This window comes from Humulus lupulus, chromosome 2 (assembly GCF_963169125.1).
Source record: "Humulus lupulus chromosome 2, drHumLupu1.1, whole genome shotgun sequence".
NCBI lineage: Eukaryota > Viridiplantae > Streptophyta > Magnoliopsida > Rosales > Cannabaceae > Humulus > Humulus lupulus.
This window is the reverse complement of record NC_084794.1, coordinates 289555936-289568197: the sequence shown is the minus strand read 5'-3', so window position 1 is coordinate 289568197 and position 12262 is coordinate 289555936. Positions and strand designations below refer to the sequence as shown.

Sequence of the window (12262 nt, the reverse complement as noted above, 5' to 3'; positions counted from 1 at the left end):
TTTAGATATTCTTCTAATAAATTTCATTCTCTGGGCGTGGCCTCGTGGACTAGTAGCAATCTGCAAAGATTGCTGATACCACGTAAAAATTCGTGTGTTCTTTACTTTATGTTCGTTTTTATCTTCTAGTCACAAACTGTTTAAACATATCTGGTATCTGTTTAAACATTTCTGTAACAGTTTAACAATTAATTATTTAATCTAAATAATTAAGTTGGTAATCATAAAAAACGGAATTTCAAAATGCTATGTAAAATCATTCCAAACTACTTACTTATATTGGGTATACATAGATGAATGAGTGGATATCATTTATTTGATATATTCATCCACGTTTAATAATAATATTATTGTTTGAATAACGAACTGGTGTCTAGCTTGCATCTGATGAGCTATGATTTTAAATTCCATCATTTTTATCTGTTGGATCCGTTGTTTACTGTTTTAGTCAATCTCAACCTTTCTTGTCATTTTCTGCCATGCTTTGTAAAAGAGAAATGCTATAATATCTGCTGTTGGTTTAAGTAATCTGGAGTCCACATATTTCAATTAAATTAAAATTAAAATATGTGAGAACAGATTTTTAATTACACTAATAATAATATATCATCTTCTAAGTTGTCGGACACCCTAAAATACCCCTAAAATATCTTATATACAATTGCTCAGGTTAATTTGCCATTACTCCGATAAAGTCAAAAAATTATTTCTCTCTAAATTCGAAAGAGTTTCTCAATGAAGTATTGGCTGTATTGCTATATTTATACGAATTAACTTTCACAGCATATATATGTAGTTATATGATAATTATGACATACAATGTATAAGTATATTATGGATTTTTTTTTTTTTTTGAAGGGGTATAAGTACTGTGGATTCAAATCACTGTCTCCAAATTAAATTTATTAACTCAAATATAACAAAAAGGATTACGTGACCTGAAAAGTTACCCTTTAACTTCGGTTTTTTGCTAAAAATCGAAGTTAAAGATCTTTAAACCCACACCCCCTCATCTTCTACCTTATTTCCGAAATGCAGAAGTCCCAAAATACGAGAGAAACCACCATTTCCGCCTTGAGAAAAAAAAAAAAAAAAGAGTTTCGGCATTTACCACTTTTTTCCCTCATTTTCTTCCAATTTCTTTCATCAATCTTGCTAGAAAACACAAATATATTATAGAAAGTTTGTTATTTTCAGTTTTTGAGTGAAAAAAAAATGGTGTTATGAGAATGCGTATATGTGGTGATCAATTAATACCCATTGTTTTGGGTTTTTCAATGGATTTTCAGCTTCTAAAAAAGGTTTTGAGCTTTTTAATAGGTAGGGGTGGGCTACATTCAAACCATTCCAATTACATCGAACCAATCCAATCCAATTACCAAAAACTGGATATCCAATTACAATTGGACTGGATTTGAATAATTAGATTTTAATTGGCACTACAAGAAAAAACAGTATTCATAACACTTAAAAACTGCTAACCGGGAGTATTGATAACCTTCTGAAAACGCTAACATAGCCCCTGTTATTAAAAGTCCTTTCTTTTCTATAACAGTATTCGAATGTTATGTTCGATGTTATCTTAAACTATTCAATAACACATTTTTAGTTGCTATAATATTCAAATAATAGCATTTAGTTAGAGTATTTGATTATAAATTTGGAGTTTAATCTTATACTTTATCCATAACACTTTCCAACTGTTATGAAAATTGTTATATTTGATCATTTTATAACATTTTTAGTTCATTCTATTATATAAATCATAACTTTTTGTCCTAATTATAATATATTATACAAAACAACCATAATTATTGTAAATTCTCCCAGTAATAACATTTTGTTATTTTGTAATATGCATTTTTAATTGTTATAAAAAGTTTTTATTATTGTATTTTGATTAAAAAAAATCACAATTAATCACAAGTGTAATATTAAATAGATCAAAAAATTTAAAATATTCAATATATATGATAAACCATGAGTATTTTTACATTTGAAGACAAACTACTTCAAACCATGACAGTATCCACTTCAAAAGTTCTTAGTTCTAACCTGAATTTGAAAGCATACATAATAAAATTCTACAGTCTTGCACATCTTGTGCTTCAAAAGTAAAAGCGAGAAACATAACAAGATATACAAAAAGTAAACCATGAAGCTTGCTCCACCCTCCAATTCATCATCTATTCCATTGTGCACTTGTCTTTGTTGTAAAGTTGATTTGCTTAGCTACACAAGAGTTTAAATAATTAATGCTTAAACTTAGAGTTAATAGTAAACTAAAATAGTACACTTAGACAAGTCAGCCTATAATCAATAAAGCTTACTGAAATAACCAATACACCAAAAGGAGGACCAAATAATTGAAAATAGGATGTGTAGATGATTACTGTATCAAAAATAAAATCAGATTTAATACATGAAAAATAATTTATTTTAAAAGAGAAATTAAATATGATTTGGGATAATAAATAATACATGGAATCAATTAGCATAGTCCAAGAAGCTAGCTGCAAGAAGCAAGCTGTCATCTAGCTCATTCACAAGGCAAAGCTTAGAAATTCATTTATATGGAAAATCATGATTATCAAAGTTGTTGTGAAGTGTATTAAAGAACCAAACAATGTTAAATAATTTGTTTTTCTTGTAAAGATTTAGTCCTCTCTTATATAAAGAAAGGAAAAGCTATGGCTAAACAATAGAATCATGGAAAGTTTATTGGTTCATTAATAATATTAAACTCGAGAAGCCTTATGCAATACAGTTGATAGTCTATAACAGAATACAAAGCTGGTATATGCATATAACAAAATATTTAGAGCAACATAACTAACAGAATCCTATTTGAGCTTGCAACAATATCTCAAAACTGTACATGGAAGAATTTAAGTAGCATAAAGATCTATTAAAACTACAACTAGTTCACATTTAGAGTTTAGTGTTCAAATTCTAGTTTGTACTTCCAATTTCACACCTATTGAAAAATTCAGGAAAACATTATCATGCTAACTAAGTGGGGGTGATAATCTGATTTTATCTACACTGATGTGTTAGTTTTTAATAGAGGTTAGTGAAAAAGCTTCTCACTTTAGGGTAGGCACTATTAAGAATAAGATCATATCCATTCTAAAATATATGCAAATTTCTATATATGAATATATATTTTTCACATTTCTTCTACAGATTGAAAGGACTTGCAACTAATCTCCTTACCAAGCATCATTTAAGAATATTTTATTCTGCAATTCCTATCACATCTGTTATAGCTTCACTAAGTTCCATAGAATTAAGCAAGAATAGTAATGCAAAAGTTAACAGGATGAAAGGACAAAGAACAAGCAATATCTGACCAAACACTTTTTGACAACATATTAAAACAGAGATTATAGGTAGGTACTAATTCAAATTTTTAAGGTTTAAAAAATGGTCAATAAAGCATAAATTTTTCTTACTCAAAGGAACTCTCAGACCACCAGTGAAGTCAAGTAAGGTAATCCAAAGTAGATCTCAACTTTAAAAAATTATGCATACGAAAAAAAATAATAGATAATTAAATCTAAATAGGATTAAGTTGCATTAAACTTACCCATAGGTCCTATCCCTGTTTCTCGACTGTAATCAATCAAGTCTTTCATACTATGAACCACTTCAGTGTAGAGTCCAAGAACTTTACTTAGCTAATTGTTTAGTAGTATTATAGTATGTTTAGTGTTATCATTGTTACTTTGGATTTTTGGTTCAGACCGGGAGTTATTTGGACACTCATAGTAGTACTTATAGATTTTCTAAGTTTAACCTATAGTTTAAGAATATTAAGTATAACCTAAGGTTTGATTAATGTGTCTGATATTAAGGATTATATTATTATATTATAAGGTTTAGACATCAACCAATAGGATTTTAAGCACATGTTTTGAATGGTAATTAAGGATTAAGTATTTTTGAGGATTAAATTAAATAAGGGTAAAAGTTTGAATGTATAGGGTCAGTCAGCAGCTTTGAGCACGTTGAGGGCTTAGTCAAGGCTGTTTACTCCATTCAAACTCAGCTAAAAATGTGTAAATTCGTGTTTAAATATTCAGCGTATGCCGATATATCGCAGCTATAGGGGGCGATATATCGCAGCACGTAGATACGGAAAACACGAATCGATGCACGGTCGCCTCGGGAACAAAGGTCCAGGCGATATATCGCCTATAGGGGGCGATATATCGCCTCCACCAGCATGAATTCAAATACATTTGAATTCTTTTCCCTTCAGCCATTCAAACTCCTTCAACAGTCCAGCATCTTCTGAACGAGTCTTCAGCCTCTGCTGAACGATTATTCAAATGATTTTCACTTAAAAGGCCATTATTTTTATTCAAGTAAAATCAAGATATTTTCATTCCCAAACTCTATAAATAGGACCTAGTACCCAGCCATTATTCACCATTTGCTCTAAGTTCAGAGGCTGCTAGTGTTAAGTGAGTGTGAGAGTGTAAACACTTGGTTTGGGGAAAAACTATAAGCTTAAACATCATAAGCTTATCAAACACTTTGGGAAGTAAGTGAGTGCTATAGTATTTCGGTGGATGTTAGATTGATCTTGCAATCTTTGAGGTAAACCCAAAACTCTAGTTCTTTTCTGTATTTTTATGTTATTTCCTTTCTCAAAACCTTCTACTCAGTCCCCTAACCTTATTCTTATTTTGGTTAGGGAATCCAAGCTTTTAAGCATATAAGTTGGTAAGTATGTTTTCTATGGTTTAGTCTTTCCATCTCTTTCATTTCATCTCCTTTCTTTAGACTTACTTTTTTTTTTATGGTTTTAGGAGTGTTCCAACAATCCCAACTCAGTCCATAATCTCGGTAACTTTGGTAAGGAAATAGGCTAGAATCAACATGTTATGTGATTATGTTATTTATATGTTTTATGTTATTAAAAGTGTTATGATATGTATATGTGTATGTTTGTAGGCTTGGGCATATGACCCATATGACTAACAAGACCCCAAATGGGTTATGGGCATATGACCTACTTAGCTAGTAGGACCCCACTAATCCCATGGGCATATGCTTGTTTAGTCTATGGGACCCCAAGTAATAATGGCCATTATAATAAGTGTATGTTATATGTATTATGTTAAGTCTTTATGTTTTCTTATGAAATTATGTATGTGACTTTGTGTTAGATTTTCCTTACTGGGCATTAGGCTCACTCCTTTCTGTTTATGTGCAGGAAAATAAGTTTAGAGGCGGAAAGATTCGTGACGCTTGGAGAATGTGTATCGATGATGAATGGAGTCAAGGGGCCGAGCGTTATTCGATTCGAGGATATAGTCTCCTTTTATGTTTTTATGGTTTTTATGTGTATTTTCCGCATTATTATGTAATGTCTTTTATTTTAAATCTTGTTTTGTTTTAAAGACAATGGGATCCCAAAATCCTTCTTAGTATTCTGTTTATTTGTAAATAACTCTTATTTTCAAGTTACTTAATAAATTATGGTATTTTCGTAAAAATGTAAGTTTTATGTATAGTTTCGATAATGGTCCAATTAGTCTAGATTAGTGGGTCATTACATTCAGAAATCTGAAAGGCAAGCATTAATGTAATTAGAATTTAAAAGAAAAGGAAAAAAAAACAAAAAATCAATAAAACAGTAACCAAAAAGCTACTAATGTAAAAGTTATCTTAGAGTTGAGTCTGATCATATATTATAACATTTCTAAGTCTTTCTCAATATGCATTCACAAAGTATTACAAACGCAAACCTATTTAGAAAGATGGTTGTAACTAAAATACAAGTGATATGAGATATTATATAATATTGTTTAGACACTCCAAACTTGTGAAAAGAAACTACTTGAAATATTACTGTGCTATAAAGATGACATAAAGGTGAAAGTGAAACTTTTTGCCACTGTGTCTTGATAACATTTAATGATATCTCACCAAAAACTAGCAGATTCCCAAAACACACCCACAAATAATTAAATGTCACAATCATAAACAAAAACTAAAACACTAAGGATATACATTTTCCTTTAAAGAAAAAATTACCTACAAGCAGTGTACGCATCTCTTCGTATAGCCTCAATCATTCACCAACAGTACCTCCAAAGCTTTCACCAATTGGCGAGCTGATGCCACAAACCTAACATACAATTAGTCCCATTTAAATCCAGTCAGGACATTTAAAGTCAAGTCAAATCATTAAAGTCATACTACATAGGAGTCGTAACAAATTGAACACCAATGATCTAAACAAATACGTGACCCTTATTGGTGTGAAAATTATCCAACACAAAGACTGAAGACATAGAAAGCAGCAAGAATTACATCACATTAAGACCTAAATAAGTCAAAATAAATAATCCTACTACAGAATTAAGTAATATACCCAAGGGAGCTTGAGAAAAATCGGAAAAACATTATCAAATGCATTATTCTATAAAGGCCATATGATTCATATTCATCCATATCTTAATTCCAAAAATAATTACAAGGGAATCCACATCTTAATTAATATATCAGCAACTACGGGTGTGTGAATCCAAATCATTACTTACTATAATCAACATGAACAAAACAGAATTCAGAAATCCAAATATAAATAAGCATAATAGAAAACAAAATGAAGATTCAAACAAAGCTTGGGAACAACTGCAAGATGAAAACTAAAATAAATAAATAATATAACAAGTGAATGCAAAGTCAATCCCATAACTATCATATAAACTATAACTTACCAAAGCTATAAATAAGAAAAGAGAATACAGTGTAAATAAAATCAAAGTTGTCAAACAACTTGCTTCCATTAAGAGAATACAGTAATGTATATCAATATGTATTATCAGTATATTTGTATTTTACTATTTTAACAAGTTAATAATGAGTTCATATAATCCTGTAAGTAAACCGAGAGGCATTTATAGTGATACTATTTTTTTCCATCATTTTGCAGAAAAGGAAAGGGAGTTGGGGGTTGCTCACGGTGAAATCAAGTCACTAAGAGCAACTGAAACTCTTAAAGATAAGGCAGTAGAAGAGGTACCGAAGAAATTTCTACCAGCCTACTATATTCACTTGAGTTTCACATACAATAAATTCAGTATTCTAACACTTAAATTGTGTCTGAAGTTAGTTTTTTTGTGTTGTTATTTCCTTTCCAGCTCAAGAACGAGGTTGAAAAAATGGATGAAAAAGTCTGTCACTGAAAATATTCTTGAACACAAGGTGAGTTATGGTCTTTCATGAGATATTTTCAAATATTATGAGTGTACTTCAAATAAGGCTAATGAGGCGTTTGCATTTTGACAGGTCATGGCTAGAATTCAAGCCCTTACTTTTTTGACAGGTCATGGCTAGAAAGAGCTTTGATAGTTGAAGAGGTTCAAAACCAGAACTTTGAGTTGAGGAGACAGATTGAGATCTGCCAGGTATTTATAACATCACAGCAGATTCTATTTTGTTGGTTCGGCATATACATATGGTGAGGCTGAATTGTCAAGGTAACTGACATGTGTAACATGTGCAGGAAGAAAATAGAATCCTTGAGAAAACAAACTGCCAAAAGGTTCAGGAGGTGGAAAAGCTTAGCCAAACCATTCAAGAACTTGAGGAGGTTGTTCTAGCTGGAGGAGTTGCAGTCAATGCTATTCACAATTACAAATGACAGATAGAAGAATTGAATGTGAGTCTAGATAAATTTACTTGTTGTCTTTTTGAAAATTATGGTATGCTAACCTCATTTGAGTAAAAAATTCAGGAGGAAAAGAGGACTCTAGAGCGAGAACTTGCAAGAGCAAAAGTTTCAGCAAACCGCATAGCAACTGTGGTGGCCAATGAGTGGAAGGACGAAAATGATAAGGTTATGCCAGTTACGCAGTGGCAGGAAGAAAGAAGGCTTATGTAGGTATAGTTTGATTACCTCATAAATTTCCTACAAATCCTACATTTGACACAATGTTACAACTCAGTTATGCATTTCCACTGCTTTTCATCTACTGTTCTTTCTAGTTGTACGAGTCTCCTTACAAATGAAAGAAGAAACTTATTATTACGTATATGTTAGCATTTATTTTCACTTATTCTGTGAATGTTAAATTCTACAATATGTAGGCAGTAAAAATACAACACAAACCAATAACAAAATACACCAAAGCCAATAGCAAAATAAATATTCTAAGCCATTAAACCAGTAGCAAAATGCACCAAAGATGTTTTCAAAAAATACCTTCTTGCTTTCAAAAAATTCCATATGCACTAACAAAATGCAAAAGTAATGCCATCACAAAAAAAAAAAAAAAAAAAAAACCAAGCTCTTCTCTTCGTTGTGTAATAATGACTAAATGATATTCACATTCAGTCATAATACAAACAATATATAGTAACCACCAAAAAAATCTATTTGAAAGGGTTTGTAAAATTTTGTAACACTAAATGTGCATAAGAATGGATCAAGGAAAAGAACAAACCTCCAAATTGTCAAGAGTGACATGCCCAACCTTGATCATCCCATTTTCCATCATCATTCCATCGGTAGACCTTAACATTGAAATTTATGTTCAAAAACTAAGGTTAATTAGTCAAACAAACATATGTATACATAGGTTAATTAGTTATATATATAGCTAAAAATAAAACTTCACCTGAGAATGAGACACGCATGGAGAGGAAGATAGAGAAAAAAAGAGAACCACATCTGGGCCCTTGTTCTTGCTTGTTGCCTGAGGGCTGAGGCAGAGAGAAAGAAAAAGGGAGGGTGTTGTGGTGTGCTTCAAGGGATCAAAAACTGAACTAAATTGCTTGGTGGGAGGCCTAAGCTCATAACGCAACAACTAAAAAAGCTTCAGTCTTGCAAGTTAAATGGCCAGATATTCACCATAACGTCGAGTAACATGAGAGTATAACACATTCAGATCAGAAACATCTATCACATAAATAAATATACTATACTAAGAGGAGCAAGATCAATAGAGACTAAATAGATCAGATATACAGAATAGAAAACAATAAAAATACTAATGAATAATTCAGATTTGAAAATTTCCATACTAATGAATAATTCAGATATACAAGTCCATTTACTGTGTCAGCAAATTTTGTGACTCTTTGAGATGCCAAAGGAAGTGCATGAAACCTGGGATCTTTAGACTGCATAACAAAAGGTAAAACTTGTGAGCGTCATCTCCTTACCCCACAAGAAGTTCCAGCAAGGAATGCGACAAAATCTTTTTTCAGTCATTAAAAACTAATATGCCTCTGAAATTGAAATATTGGTATCATGTACCTGACTTAAAAGGTTAAAGAGCTTCCGAGCCTTCTTAGAAATGTCAACAAGCCGCATTGCTGCCACATCCAAGGCAGCCCTTCCACCCACAGATGCTTCTCCATTACTGTCGTCACCAACATGTGATGGGCTTTGGTCCACACTTGAACCAAATACTGACAGAGACAAAGTCGTGCTTAATCTAGCAAGAGTAGCTCTCAAGGAAGCTTCAAAAATAGAGGGCCTTCTAGTTAAACAGTCTGAAACTGTGAGGATCTGTAAAGCCCCTTGAACAATGGACCATTCCTCCTCATTTGAAATCAATTCAACTTTCCGTGCAGTGTTTCCATCTCTCTTGTCTGATCCCATCTCTTTCTTTGAACCAACACCATCATGGTCTACTCCACAGACCACTCTTAATGATCTTAGTGTCTCTTGTAAAGCAGAGATATATTGTAACATTATGTCATCAAGAGCAAGAATTAGTTCATCTGCCTCAGAACCACCAGTAAAGTTGATACACCCTTCTACAGCTACCTCAAGAAGTACAATGATATGGGGAATAGATTTCTCCATTCTGCAAACTGTTTCACTAAGTTCAATCCTCTGGGCACCCACACCACGAGTAATAGCTCCCCTGAGATCCACCCCATCAATTTCAGAAGAAAGGATGGCCTGCTCCATCTGTCCATACCTTATATACATATTCAATCATTAATCAAAAAATGAACATAGCATTTACAGAATCTAGTATATAACGAAGAAAAAATAACAGAAAAAAGTTTTCAAAAAAAAAAACCTAGATATTTTAGAAGAATGTGGAAGTGCAAAAAAGTTTATGATTGCTTACCTTTGTTTAAATGATTCAAAGGGAGAGTACACTGGCTTCAGTGTATCCATTAGAACTCGAAGATCAGAATCTGAAAAGGAATGCTGAATATTTCTAGCAAAAGTCTGTGTCACGTTGTGTAACTCAATCAATGCCTCATTCACCTCGTTAAAATTTCCATATTAGAGCAATCACACACCAAAACAGAAAAGGAGCAACTCAAAATGCAAAGAAGAAAAATTACACATACGGAATTGAAATTAACAAACAGGTCATGCAATGCAAATCAATAACACAACGATTCAACGAGAAATTGGAAACGAATTCCATAATAGCTGAAAACCCAGATCAAAAAAATCACAAAAACATGAAGAACCCAGACACACAAAACGCAAAAACAAAGAAAACCCAGATCACAAAAATAATCAAAAAACTTGAGAGAAAAGAAGAATTGACGAGAGAAAGAGTCGAGAAAAGGAACATACTAGTGTGGAGGAAGAGAGAGATGGTAGTAGCTTCGCTCAAGAGCTTATTACAATGCATGCCTCCATCCCTCCTCGCTTTAACAATCTGACCTGCCATCTCTGTGTGCGACTCCCTCTCTCGCTCTCTCTCTCTCTAGGTTGAGAAATTAGTGTCTATTGAAATGGCATTCGACTCAAATAAATTGAATATATATATGCATTGATTATATGATATTAATTGAAATCTAAATGCTAAAAATACAAAAACAAAATACCTCACAGAAAAACAAAGGTTCAGTGGGAGAGATATCAGAGAGAAAGAATGACGGGGAAGTTGGCACAGTCATGGTGCGTTTCAGCGACTCGCATGAGAGAGAGAGGGCTGAGGAAACTAAGTGAGAGAGAGAGGAAGAGGAGGCAACACTGATTTAGGGAGCTGGTTTGGGTAGTTTAGGGTTTAGGGATTCAATGAGAGCAAATGAGGGATTAGACCAAAAGTTTCACATGGTGCCTTATTTCTTTTTCATTTGGCGCCTAACACATACACGACTTGTTAAAAAATAATTAATTCTCCTTTTTTATTTCACTTACACATTAATAACGCTTCTTCATTTATGTTATATTTTAATGTAACATATAGTCAAAATTGTTGTAGTGTGGATTGGATCGGATAGCGGATGACACTGTCAAAATCCAATTAAAAACCGATCCAATCCAATTACATATAATATATATTATAAAATATTTAATTATATATGTATATTTATTTAAAAATATATTAAAAAAATATTTATATTTCTTTTATTACATTATTATTATTGGCTAACTATTATTCTTCCACGCCTAATTAGAGGAGAAGACACAAAAAATACGCATCTATTTTCCTCATTCTCTCTCATTTTCAATACTACTTCAAGGTTTTAGTTGGATTAAACTTGTAAGGTTGATAATTTATGTAGTTTGAACATAAAAAAATGGTGTTGTTTAGTTTTTAAGTGATTTTTTTGTATAGTTTTAAGTTAATACTAAAATTCAAGTTCCAACTCAGTTTAAAAAAAAAATCAGGTTCAAACTCGAAATCCAATTAAAAAATGAATCAATCCAATTACTAATTGGATTGGGTTGGATGGTTATTTTCAAAATCTAATATTTAATTGGATTTTATTGGATTAGTACAAAATTGTTGGATTGGACCGAATGCCCACCCCTAATAGGTATGGATCGTTAAATTTATGTTTATATGAATCTTTTTTGTATATATATTATTTCATATTTCTTATGAATTGGTGTTGAGCTGGAAGGGGGCCAACCCAACAAAGTCTGTGAAGTCCTTGAAAAAAGACTTCAAGGGTAGTACCGCCCCTGCCTTCATGTGCTCCTGGCTCCAAGCTGCGTATCTCAGCTTGCTGTCAGGATTTCCATCTCCTGGAGTGCGGCAGCTTCGCTCATGGGAGGCTGGGGCTCGGCACCTTAGCGAGCCTGATAATCCCATACCGTGAAGGGCTAGGATATCAGTTATCTAGCCTAATGACGTAATCAAGCTCCAACAATGCTCGGTCTCGAAAAATTCCCTCCTCGGCTGTGAGATAGAGGGCTCTCCCATCAGTGAAAACTGAAGATCACCTGGCTTGAAGGCGACTGTCACTTTAAGCGAAGGATCAAGTGGAATCGGTCTAGGCACGGTATCCGGATCCGGATGAAGGACGACCC

General features: G+C 32.8%; 1 long non-coding RNA gene across 1 annotated transcript; it reads right to left on the bottom strand.

Annotated features, from left to right (window-relative positions):
• Nucleotides 1-7472: 7472 nt before the first annotated feature.
• On the bottom strand, nucleotides 7473-8900 carry LOC133816779 (uncharacterized). Its single transcript, XR_009885459.1, has 3 exons — nucleotides 8640-8900; nucleotides 8466-8535; nucleotides 7473-7643 (listed from the first exon to the last, which is right to left on the bottom strand). It is a non-coding gene; the product is annotated as an uncharacterized LOC133816779 (long non-coding RNA).
• Nucleotides 8901-12262: the final 3362 nt, after the last annotated feature.